We start from the raw sequence: 12670 nt of genomic DNA on the forward strand, positions 1-12670 counted from the left end.
TTCATACATGGCCATCTGATCCCAAACTAAGCAGAGCTTGTACTATGGAAACCAGATAAGTGATATACTACATATACTACTTTTCTTTTGTAAATACTTACTCATAAAATAATTACACCCAGACTCAGGACAAACAGAGATGTTCATTCACACAAATGTCTGTCCTGTGTGGGAATCGAACCCACAACCTTCGGCGTAAAAGAAAAGTAGCTACCAACTACGACAATCGGCCCGTCGATATTTTCATAGAGTATCATTTAATTCCCATGATAACAAGCCCTGAACAACCCATTGCAAATCAAGCACATGAAAACTTAATCGTTCTTGCCCGGATTTAAACTTCTTTAGTTAAGATTTTCGTATTCTTTCGGTCTCTTGATAGTCTACTGGCTATCTTATAAAGTTTTTCTTTTTATATGCGCCGGGATGGCAAATGACTCTACTCCACCTGATGGTAAGTGGTAGTAGAGTCCAAACGCGACGACGGCCAGTACAGTCGGGAAGAATGTTCTGTACTAGCCGTCCCCGCCTTGCCGGCCCGCAAGATGCCTCTTCACGCCTCGTTTGAAGGAACCCGGGTTGTAAGAGGAGGGGAACACGTGAGCTGGTAAGGAATTCCATTTTTTGGTAGTGTCAAGTCTAAAATCCTTAATTAAAAGGTTTTTTAAAAAGTTATTAGGTTTTTCTATAGAAATTATCAGTTGCAACTCCTTATCTAAAAGTCCTAAACGTGAATTGTATCCATTCGTGTCAGATTTGCGGTTCTATCTTATTAGATTTAGTATAGAGAGTGCACTTGTATTTGCGCACACTAAGTGTGTATGCTATTATACAATCTACCTTGTAAATCGATGGTATTTTCTCTTCAAATTAAAATCTCAGCGGTGTTGACTCAGATTTGAACATGGAAACCAGTTGAGATTCGCGACTCCTAGGGTACCTCAGCTCTAGATAAGCATCTAGAGCTGAGGTTTGAGATTAGCCTTAAATCAATATTATAAACACATTCTAATATGGAAAATAAATCATATTTCAGCTACCCAAAAGCCCGTGTGAAAGTACACAAAAAGCCAGTAAAACGCTAGGACGTTACACCAGGTGGGTAAATACACCGTGTATTGTTGGCCTAATGCGGATCAGCTTGAACGAAGATAAACTGAAAGGGCATTATAGCTGTAATAGCGTATGCATGTACAGGAAATAGAAGAGCTGTTTGAAATTGCTTCCGATATCTGTTTTAATCTGTAGCAAATATCTCAAATTCAATATGCAAGCTTTAGCTAACGATTTTCAATGTTATTGGCTTCGAATAATAGTAATTTTACAGTACCGTGCAGTAAGAGCCTGTTCATATCCCACTGCTGGGCTAAGACCTCCTCTCCCTTTTGAGGAGAAGGTTTAGAGCTTATTCAACCACGCTGCTCCAATACGGGTTGGTAGAATACACATGTGAATTTCAATGAAATTAGACACTGCAGGTTTCCTCACCGTCAAGCACGAGATGAATTATAAGCACAAATTAACCACATGAAAATTCAATGGTGCTTGCCCGGATTTGAACCCACGATCATCGGTTAAGATTCACGCGTTCTAACCACTATACCATATCGGCTTTTGTTGATGCTAGTGATTTTACATGATGTAAACAATTACTAGTCTATTATTATTTAGCAAATTTGACGAGCCGGTTGGTGTGGTCGGTGGATGCCTGCCTTTCACGCCGAAGGTTGTGGGTTCGATTCCCACCCAGGACAGATATTTGTGTGCATGAACATGTCTGTTTGTCCTGAGTCTGGGTGTAATTTTCTATATACATAAGTATGTATTTACAAAAGAAAAATAGTATATGTAGTATATCAGTTGTCTGGTTTCCATAGCACAAGCTCTGTACAAGCTTAATTTGGGATCAGATGGCCGTGTGTGAAAAATGTCCCAGGATATAAAAAAAATAAAATAAAAATAAAGTCAGATGATCACAACAGCCCGTAGACATTTGCGCTGTGAAAAAATACCGTCCCTTACATCGGTAATGCGCCACCATGGGAACTAAAATGTTATGTCCTCGAGGGACATAAGTTGAAGCCTGAAGTTACACTGGCTTACTCGCCATTCGAACCGGAACACAACAATAAGTACTAAGTATAACTGTTTGGCGGTAGAATATCTGGCGAGTGTCTCTTATCATTTATTTCATTTTACATAAATAAATCAATAAAATAAAGTGCATGACGCACATAGGGTATTCCTTTTATAGTTTTAAAATTTAAATCTTGCCGAATTTAAAGTCTACTAAGTCACCATACTTGTGTATGTTAATATGAAGAACTGAGCAAATGAAACAATATACGACAATAAATTATAAAATATATTTAGGTTCAATTGCTTTTAATTTCTGTATTTTACATATATACATAAACTGTAATTATTTATTTGTTTTGTGAAATAAAAAAATAAACATATAAGCAGAGGAGTCCACATACCATTAGACGGCTCTTGGATATATGTAATTTAAAAAAAAAACTAAACAAAGACTGAAACATATCGCAAATCGTATTAAATTTCAAAAGCCCATAAACGTAGTCACGTCATAATTTACATCGCATGTTCTGATATCGGACAGTGCATTGTCTGCAAATAGTACGATTACATTAATTTCAAGCATATGAGCGATGAAAATTACAGCGCTCATCGTGTAACTGTCACGAACAATTATTGGGAAATTCGGTCATTTGTGTCCACAAATGACGAAGATAGTGCGTACAACAGTCGAATTTTCATTGCTTGACATGTATGCGAGTTAATGTTTATGGACTTTAAATTATAATTATATTTGTATATAATTATATTTGTTTGTAATGTATCTGTTTTGACTTCATCGCTGGTTAAGTGATACTGAGTTTTTCTGACAAACATAAATCCCAATAGCAGCCTTAGAGATTGGTAGTTTGCATCGCATCTCGTGCCTTGGTGCACTTTAAGCCCCCGGTTCCGTTCCTGATCTTTCTCGATTTATCTCCCAGCGGATTATGAGAGTGAAGTAAGCGCTGTATATTTGGTAACTGCAAGTACTTATTATTATAGTTTTACTTTGTTTATCCTAACTAATACTATAAATGCAAAAGTTTTGTAACGCTTACACGGCGTGTAATGGCGACTCAAAAGTAAGTAAAGTTTGTAAAAATATACTTGAATAAAGTATATTATTTTGATTGACTTCTGCATTTTATATCTTGGAAACCATTTAAAAAGCAATACATTTTCTTGCTTAAAACGTTCTTAATACATTACGTTTTGATAAGTGTTGATATAAATTCATGAATTTCGCGTAATTTATTCATGAAATATCAAACGTTTAAATCAGGGAGCGAGGTAGCGTTATATAAAATATGCAATATATCCAAGCGAAATATATTGCAAATTGCGAGAAAAATTTATCGAAGACAGTTTCCTGTCTCACATTATTGAAATTTATTATTTAAATGTATATAAAGAGAACAATAAACGATAACTAGGCTGTTATTTTAAATTAAGCGTTTCATACGTAAATATAAAATATGACTGAGATAACTACAGTAGAGACGTTTCGTTTTAAGACGGTTAGAGACATTAAGAACGCTTAATCTCCGCCAGCGCGTGTCCGATGTCGTCCCTGCGGATTATGAGTGCGAATGAATCTATACTCTTTAAGGGAGATGTGTGCACTGTAGTTAAATCTTCAATTATGTCATTAGTAATTACATAATGTAAACATGATTCCAATCATTCAAATGGTGTTAGGATAACTAATGACAAAACAATGAAAGTAATTCAGACAAGATTTAGGTTAGACCAGTCACAGATTACGTACCAAAAGTATTCCAATGCTATCAAAAGTTTTAAAATTTAGAATAGTTTTTACCAAGCGTAATTTTAATCTATTCCTACGCTTACGTAGCTCCAAGCAACGGCTTATTTTAAACAATTTAACACTCCACTTAATGTTATTCTTTGCTAAACTGGGATCAACGTTTTCCTTCGAACTATATTGATCTTTCTCTTACGTAATTAAATACTTGCTAGCCTTTCCAAGGCTTTGAACTTATTTCACACTAAAAATATATACTTTTATGAATTAATAACAGTTATTATGTACCCAACTAAACATTAAATTCATTGTTTTTAAATGATAGTTTATTTAACAAAAAATATTATAACGTAATTTCACAATAAATACTATGGGGGAGGCGATTAGTATTTTTTTCATTTTGACTCATTTAAAAGTGGCATTTCTTATTTCACCTTTGACTGTAATCTAGAAAACTATTTTCTGTAGAAGATATTATCATAATTACATTATTTGGCGTTTTGAAAATCAGCACCGAATCATCGAAAACTGTTGTTATGTAATTAATATATAATGGAATTAGTGTATATGAATATCAAATACACTTTTATATACCCTCCGTAGTTCTATATCGATAAAATTCAACACCTCCCCAAGTCCATAAGAAGCAAGGAATTTAAATATAAAATGCCGCGTCGTTCCACCGCGCCGCTAAGGGACAGTGTTCGGACGATATTTCACGAAATCCATGCAATTCTTTAATATTTCGTTTGAACCCTGATTTCAAATTCTGAAGGCATTGCATTTCCATATTTCCATCAACGGGTTTTTCACGCTGTAACGATATTTTCCTATTTGAATGTGATAGTACTGGGACTTGAGAATTAGAATCCGTTTTTTTTTTCTTTTTAAGAAGAATGCTCGTATGTGCCTGCGTGAAAGCCTACCAAGATTTTTACCTACGAACCAAGCAAATTTTTTAAGGTTCCTGAAAAGTATACTAACAATTATTTGTAAATGAGAAAGTGAGTTTCTTTATTTGTTTGTTTTTTTATTACGTTTTCATGTCTTAACTACTCATCTGCAGGCGGCAACTAGCTTATAATATAATCGGTATGTATATTTATATAGAATACTATCTCGTTAATAAAATAAAATTAAAAAATTAAAAATATCTTCTCTAGCAGAGCCAGATAGTATTATCATATTGGTTAGCTCTTAATAAAATAGGTTACGTGTAGTCTGTGACGCTTGAATAAATCTTTCGAGCACATCACTAATAGACTTTCAGACATTACTAGTAGGAAATAATCATAAAAAGCTTGCTTTAAATCAGAGTTATCTTAAAAAGAGCACTATGCGTGTTTTTTACCGTTTCTTCTAGCTAGAGGCTGAGAGATAAAATAGTAACGATTCAAAAACACTTTTTTTGTTTAATTTTACTTGAATAAATGCACACAATGTTTTAATTTGATTAAGTTTTTTTTTAATATGAAAAACGTAAAATTTACTAAATCATTTCGTTCAGTTTCGATATTCAAAGAATGTTTACGGTCACAGCGAAATCATCACATCAGACACCGCTATCGATTGTCGTATTTCTCTTTTTTTCTTCAGTGGAAATAGATCAAAGCGTTGTGCCGAACGTTTGAAACAAACGAATAGTGATAACATTTTTGAACGTTTTTCAAAGCTTGATATATAGTTTTCGATTAATATGAAAGCAAATGTCATTTTATCTGATTCAATGCAAATTTCTGAACGAATCAAACTGGAAAATATGATTAAAATAAAAACAATTGTTTACAGGCATCTTATATCATTTACAATGATTTATTTGCTGAGTTCAAAAAGAAAAAAGACTATCAATTTTGCCTTAATTTTCTTGTGTTTTAATTCCTCGATAGTTTAATTCAATCGATCGGTTATATAACATGGTCGCTGACTGTAAATTATCCTTATTGATGAACTTATAAATTAGAAGAAATAATTCAATATTAAATGTGCAAAGATGTTTCTTAACGGCACATTTCCATATTCAAACGAAAGGAAATACACCATCTGAGAATGTGTGCAATTTTTCAATATTATTTTTTTATAAATATACATTAATTTGTCCGCGCCATGGACGCCCAATCCACAATGTATGCGTCCCTACTCGCTACTTTTTTTTTACGCTTGATGGTGTTGACGTCAAATGTGCGTTTTATTTGTTTCCAATTTTATTTTAATGTACGCAATATCGTTAATTGCGGCCAGGTAGGCACCCCGGTCTTAAAACAACGGTACCGATGTTACGATTAGGTTGAACATCGAATGTCACATTTGTGTTTCACGGAATATCTTTTTGCTAAACTCAACTGATTTTAAGGATTTCAATTCATTAATTATTCAAATTAAAATCATACATTAAAAATTAAAGTAGATTTATATAGTATTTAGGAAATAAGTCTATACGATTAGCGAAATAATCCAGGAAATAGTAAATAATCACATATCAAAACAAAAGCTCGAGCAAATAATATTTAATTGAAAATAATCCATAAAACGTATAACAAATAACGCGGACGTGTTTCATTTGATATTCTCATAACCCAATCCTCGAAAAACAATAAAGAACCCAGTGGAACAGTTCAATTCCATCGTTATAACGGATTTCGCTCAATATGTCAATGAGAACGGCGGTGGCGGCGCGAGATAAAACGAAATAATAAAACATACGCTCCTGTTTTATCGCTATGTGCTTTGACTTATCAAATACTATCATAATATTCGTTTGATTGTTCGTTTTTTCACGCCCTAATCGAGATTCCTAACATTTTTCAAACAGACCTACTTATCGTTTAAAATATTTTAATTTATGTAAAATATTACATCCAGTCATCCATTGAAAATAATAATTAATTATTATAGCGTACAAAGAATATAAGCACCAAAATAGCGTATGTTATGTCAGTTTTTTACATTTCATGAGTGAGATACGAAATGTTTTGACTGGCCGCTACCCGCTAAGCTGTATTCAGCAGCATATTATGCGGCAATTACATCTTAGTATTAAGAGATGGGTCCAGGGCTGATACATTTTGTTGTGCTACGCGGATGACACCCTCATCACGGCGACGGGGCAGACCTTTCAGGAGGCGGCCCGCCTGGCCGAGGTCGGAGTATCGCTCACGATGGATCGGATTGGGATGCTGGGCTTGAGGGTCTCTGTTACAAAAACAGAGGCCCTCCTATTCCACGGTCCACGTCGGGGTCCCCTTCGAGGGGCGTCTATCACCGTCCAGGGGACGGTGATTAAGGTGCAAGCCCAGATGAGGTATCTGGGCCTGATCCTGGACGGAAGATGGGGCTTCAGGCAGCATTTTGTCCAACTCGGCCCGAAGCTCATAAGCGCTGTTGCTGCTCTGGGCCGCCTCCTACCGAATGTAGGAGGGCCGGAAACACCATGTCGGCGTTTATACGCTGGCGTGGTACGCTCCATGGCGTTGTACGGTGCACCCATATGGGTGAATGCTCTCACCGCTCGTAACAGAGCTCTTCTGCGGAGGCCGCAAAGAGTCGTAGCGGTGAGAGCCATACGTGGGTACCGTACGGTGTCATGGACGGCAGCGACACTTCTCACGAGCGATCCGCCCTGGGAACTCCAGGCAGAGGTGCTTGCGGAAGTGCACCGGTTCCGGGTGGAAACGAGGTCAAGCGGTGTCCGTCCAGGGTCGGCAGAGGTTGAGCGAGTCAGGGCCCTAGCCCAGCGAGCCTTGATTCGTAGGTGGGAGGACGACTTGAGGTCCCCCTCGGCAGGCTTAGTGACAGTGGAGGCGGTCCGCCCCCACTTGAGTCGCTGGGTGGAACGGAGTCACGGCGCACTCACATTCAGGCTGACGCAGGTACTTACCGGACACGGTTGTTTCGGTAAGTACCTGCACCGGATAGCGAGGCGGGAGGTGACACCCTCCTGCCATGAGTGTGGTGCGCCTTCGGACACAGCGTGCCACACTCTGATGGAGTGTGCCGCTTGGGGACCTCAGCGCCTATCCCTGGCGGCCTTAGTCGGTGAAGACCTCTCGCTGCCGAGTGTGATAAATGCCATGCTTGGTAGCGAGAGGTGCTGGTTGGAGACGGTCTCCTTCTGCGAAAATGTCATGTCGCAGAAGGAGGCAGCGGAGCGGGAGCGTGAGGAGAGGGCCTCCGCTAACTCGCTTCGCCGAAGAAGACCGGGGAGAAGGCGTCGGCGCTATGCGCATCTTCTCCTCCCGCCCTAAGTGTTGCCGGGGTTAAGGGGTCTTTGTACCCTGAGAACCCCCTAGGATTTGGAGGCCTGCAGAGGCGGGCCAACCGTCGGGGCGTCACGGTAGTCCAGCGAAAAAAAAAAAAAAAAAAGGCTGATACATTTGTTTTACAATATCTTTTCCGTTTAACATATTCGGTGATGTTTGAAACATCGTTACATTATTTATTTCTCTTAAGGGAAAACCGTTATGGAACATTATTTCCATTTCCAGAACATTTTTATCGGCCAATCTGTATTGAATTCGAGTTGCAACCTTTGTCCTAACGTTGAATATGTAAGAACTATTTACCGTTGTAAATAAATAAATAATATGCTAGCTATGCAGTTGTAATATATTCCATTTAAGTAATCTACTCTTGATAATCGACTTTATTTTATTCATTAATCCCTCACGTTTGCATTAAAAGCCGATTTCATTTCAGAAATCAGCTTAAAAATTTGTTGCACGATATAAAGATATATTTAACGAGATTATTGCTTGTAGAATTAATCCAATGTTCAATAAATGTCATCAATTATTTGATAAGACAGACGAAAGAAATATTCAGAGCGGGACAAATTGACTCGCTTGGCCTAAACAAATACCGTCCCAAATGGGAATTGAATACGGGACCGTTATTCTATAGTTTGCTGCACTGCGCTAGACTGCAGCTTAAGCCTGTTAGGAATATGACAAAGCAGTAAAAGTCTGTGGTCATGAATATGTTTGAGGTCTATGTCAGATGCCTCTGTCGTAATTATTACGTACATTTATAGTGAACTAGTGGCCGTCCAATTCGCGTAATGTTTTCGTCGCTCAAAGTCAAAGTCAAAAATGTGCAAATAAATGTACTGTATTAGGATTTGAAGTTAATTCGATATGACCGGTGCTACAGACTTTACATTCTTTTCTTATCATGGCCGACATCATAACCCTGATATACTACTGAAAAATTATTGTTATAAAAACTGACCAATATTATAGGGCCGACCAGGCTTTAATCTCTAGCTCCATAAGCTAAACATTAGATTAGACCAACGGCATATAAATAATTTTTAAAATCCCCATTATAACCTTTCGAAAACCGTCAGGTCGACATAACAATTTACCAAAAGTAAATAGGACACGCTATTGTTTAGAATTGCGACATACCCAATACGTAAAAAAGATAAAAGCCATTTTCAGTGTTCTCTACCTATTCTCATCCTGCTCTAACACAATACAAATATGTTGTTTTCCTTGTCTAACATCGTAAGTGTCCCATATAAATAGCGGAAATGTCCTAGCAGTATCATTTCATGACTCGTACAATAAATACTGAATAAATTTGACTCCAGAGTAGAAATAAAACAAAGTGCTACTGCAATTTTATTGTTGTATTATTTAGGTTTGCTAGTAAAGAATATGTTTAGTCTTTACATCATATTTATTAAATTAAAGATTCTGTTACAGTTATAATTACTTATTAATTGTCATATCAACAATTAGTCCCTATGTTGATTGTTCTTTTAAGTCTGCACTTGTTTTTATCGCGGCCATTTGACGTTTATCTTCTCATAATATTAATTAAAGGATAATAAATAAGAATTTAAAAAAATAAGTGTATATAAAAACAAATATTAAATCAGAGGTAAGCATGCAGATGAAGTAAAAAAATAAGTACCTACAACATCACTTGGAAATAATTTGCACGGAAAAACAAAACACGGGTTTGCGGTAAATAGATTGCGGTTTCGTAGTAGTATTTAGGATTTCGTACATCCGATGAAAATACGAAAAACCTAGGTTACTCCCGTAACTGTCTAGCCGTATGTCAGAGAACAGCATAAATTAATTAATTTTAATTATACAGTGTACTTATGAGGCGCAAAATAAGAAGCATAATATATTTTAAAAAAATACAATAAGTGTAACGTACAACAGGGAATTGAGCCTAAGCACCTACCTTCAACAGCACCAACTAGCTTACGTAGACTGAGCCCAGTCCGTGTCTTGGTTACCAGTTGCTGAAGGGACCAGGGGGTGTCGTCCACACAATGATAGAACTCACAGACAGAACACTTATCTCATAGAGAAGACCGATTACAGTTTTTTTTAAGTACGCGTAAAATATCGACCGGTCAATTCGGATATCGATGAGCCGAGAATAGTTCAACCCACGTGGCGCTGTAGTCGCACGTCTAACCAATAGGAACATATCTATTCTGTTTCCTCTATTATGGATGAAGAAAGTACTCAAACTCATTCCCGAAAAAAGAAATAAAAAACTAGATAAATCTTGTTTCTAAAGGTTGTGATGTCTTTTAAATTAAAATATAAAGTATTTATTTTTGGAACATAATTCTATAAGAAAATAATTTGAAGTTGAAGAATTAATAAGAAATTAATTAGAAGTTTATTCCACTTTGAAACAATTAGATTCTTAAGAAAATATTTTAACAAATTGTGAGAATGTCAAGATACTCACGAGAATTTGCCTATGTGTAAACATTTGAGCTCAAGTACCGACCCACGCAGCATTAACAAATCTTACGCTGACGTCATCTGACGCTCAAAATTTAACGCTGACATTATCTGACACTCGAACTTTCAGTTAGCATCTTCCGTGTACCGAACACTAAAATGTTTACACAACAAAATATATCCTCTTAATCTCTGATATATAATCAGCGAAAATATCGAAATCATAATTACAACAAACAACAAATAATGTCATATTGATAATTTACCTCTTAGTTTGTAGCAGTAAACAATCATTATATAACATAAGCGGTACATTGATATTGCTTTGGGTAATAATTCATGTAGCGAAATCGTAATTTTCATTAATTTTAATGGTTTAACTTACGATATTCTAATACTCATACAAGATTAATTTAATTGTAATATCCGTTCGCATATTATTTAGTTTGGCTACTAGGCAAGGTCAAATCAAAGGCGTATACATAAGATAAAACAATTTAAGGAAATTGTTTTATCGGATTCGGATGTTTTAGTAATAAATAATTACAATAAAAATTAAATTCAATAAACAATTATATAGAGATTACACAAAGATATACTTGTATTTTACTATTGTTAGCTTGATAAAATAATCATACTGTAATTTCAAATAAGTATTGAGCATTTTGTAAAGAATAACCGTGCCCATTAAAATAAGTCTGCATTATGAAAAGCATGTAATAAATTATAATTTATATTATTGTCATATTTACTACAAAACGTGATTTTTGCTTGTTTATTTTTTATATTGTATATTTAAATATTTCGTACTTTTATTATTTTGTAGCTCCATTTTGATTACCGCTTCCGAAAAATATTATATTATGATTAGTCAGTTGAGTACTAGATAGAATCTCGCATTGTTTTGGTTTTTCTAAAAAGAGGAACGGTAATTTTTGAGTTGTGAAACAAGTTGGTTATTACCAATGTGGATAATACTGAGTTGTATTAAAATAATAAAATTGTTAAGACGGAGAAGAGTGTTTGAATTTTAATACTTGCGAAATTAAAATAATTAACACACGCAACAACAAATAATAAGGTCATATTGATAACCGCATTTTTTAAAGTCGCTTAAAAATTTAGTTTGTAGCAGTAAACAATAATTATATAACATAAGCGGTAGCGTGATATTGCTTTGGTTAATAATTCATGTAGCAAAATCGTAATTTCCATGAATTTTGATAGTATAACTTACAATATTCTAATACTCATACAAGATTAATTTAATTGTAATATCCGTTTGCTTATTATTTAGTTTGGCTATAGGCAAGGTCAAGTCGAAGGCGTTTACTGAATATTCGGTGTATGTAAATAGGTACCTAATAAATTAATACCTAGGTATATAAATTATGTAATTGTCATGATTATTAAGAAAGATTATTAAGAAAGCAGGATTTAGATATCTGACGGCCCTATGGTAACAAAAGAGTGCAGGCCCCGTTCTATTTTTCAAAAAATTTGAACAATTTCCTCTATTCGGGTGTTTCAGTAATAAATTATTGCAATAAAAATTGAATACTATAAACAATTATATAGAGATTACACAAAGATATACTTGTATTTTACTATATTATCATAATATACTGCATAAATCCTCGAAATTAGAGGACCCTCTCTTGTATAACCCCTGGGCTGTAGCCCCGGATGCCTTCCCCTAAATCCGACCCTAATTATTAATAAGCTACACTGCAACTCAAACCACAGTAGCGAAATTATGTTACATTGACCAATCCAAGTTCGTTTACTGTCGAATGAGTATACGATAATCGTGTTGCGCTTCTATAATCACAGTCTATAAATATTAAGACTTTTTAGGAATCTAATTCATCATATCATCATCATATCAGCCGAAAGACGTCCACTGCTGGACAAAGGCCTCCCCCAAGGATTTCCACGTTGGCCGATCTTGCGCTGCCCGCATCCAACGGCTTCCCGCGACTCGTTCTAAGTCGTCGGTCCACCTTGAATCTAATTAGAAAGTAGTTATTATCTATGGGAATGTCTAACTCTCCGCTAAACACAGTTTATAAGTAACGCCGCTAGCATCTACACCGGCTCAACCAGTAGCGTA

This window comes from Nymphalis io, chromosome 1 (genome assembly GCF_905147045.1).
Source record: "Nymphalis io chromosome 1, ilAglIoxx1.1, whole genome shotgun sequence".
NCBI classification, from domain to species: domain Eukaryota; kingdom Metazoa; phylum Arthropoda; class Insecta; order Lepidoptera; family Nymphalidae; genus Nymphalis; species Nymphalis io.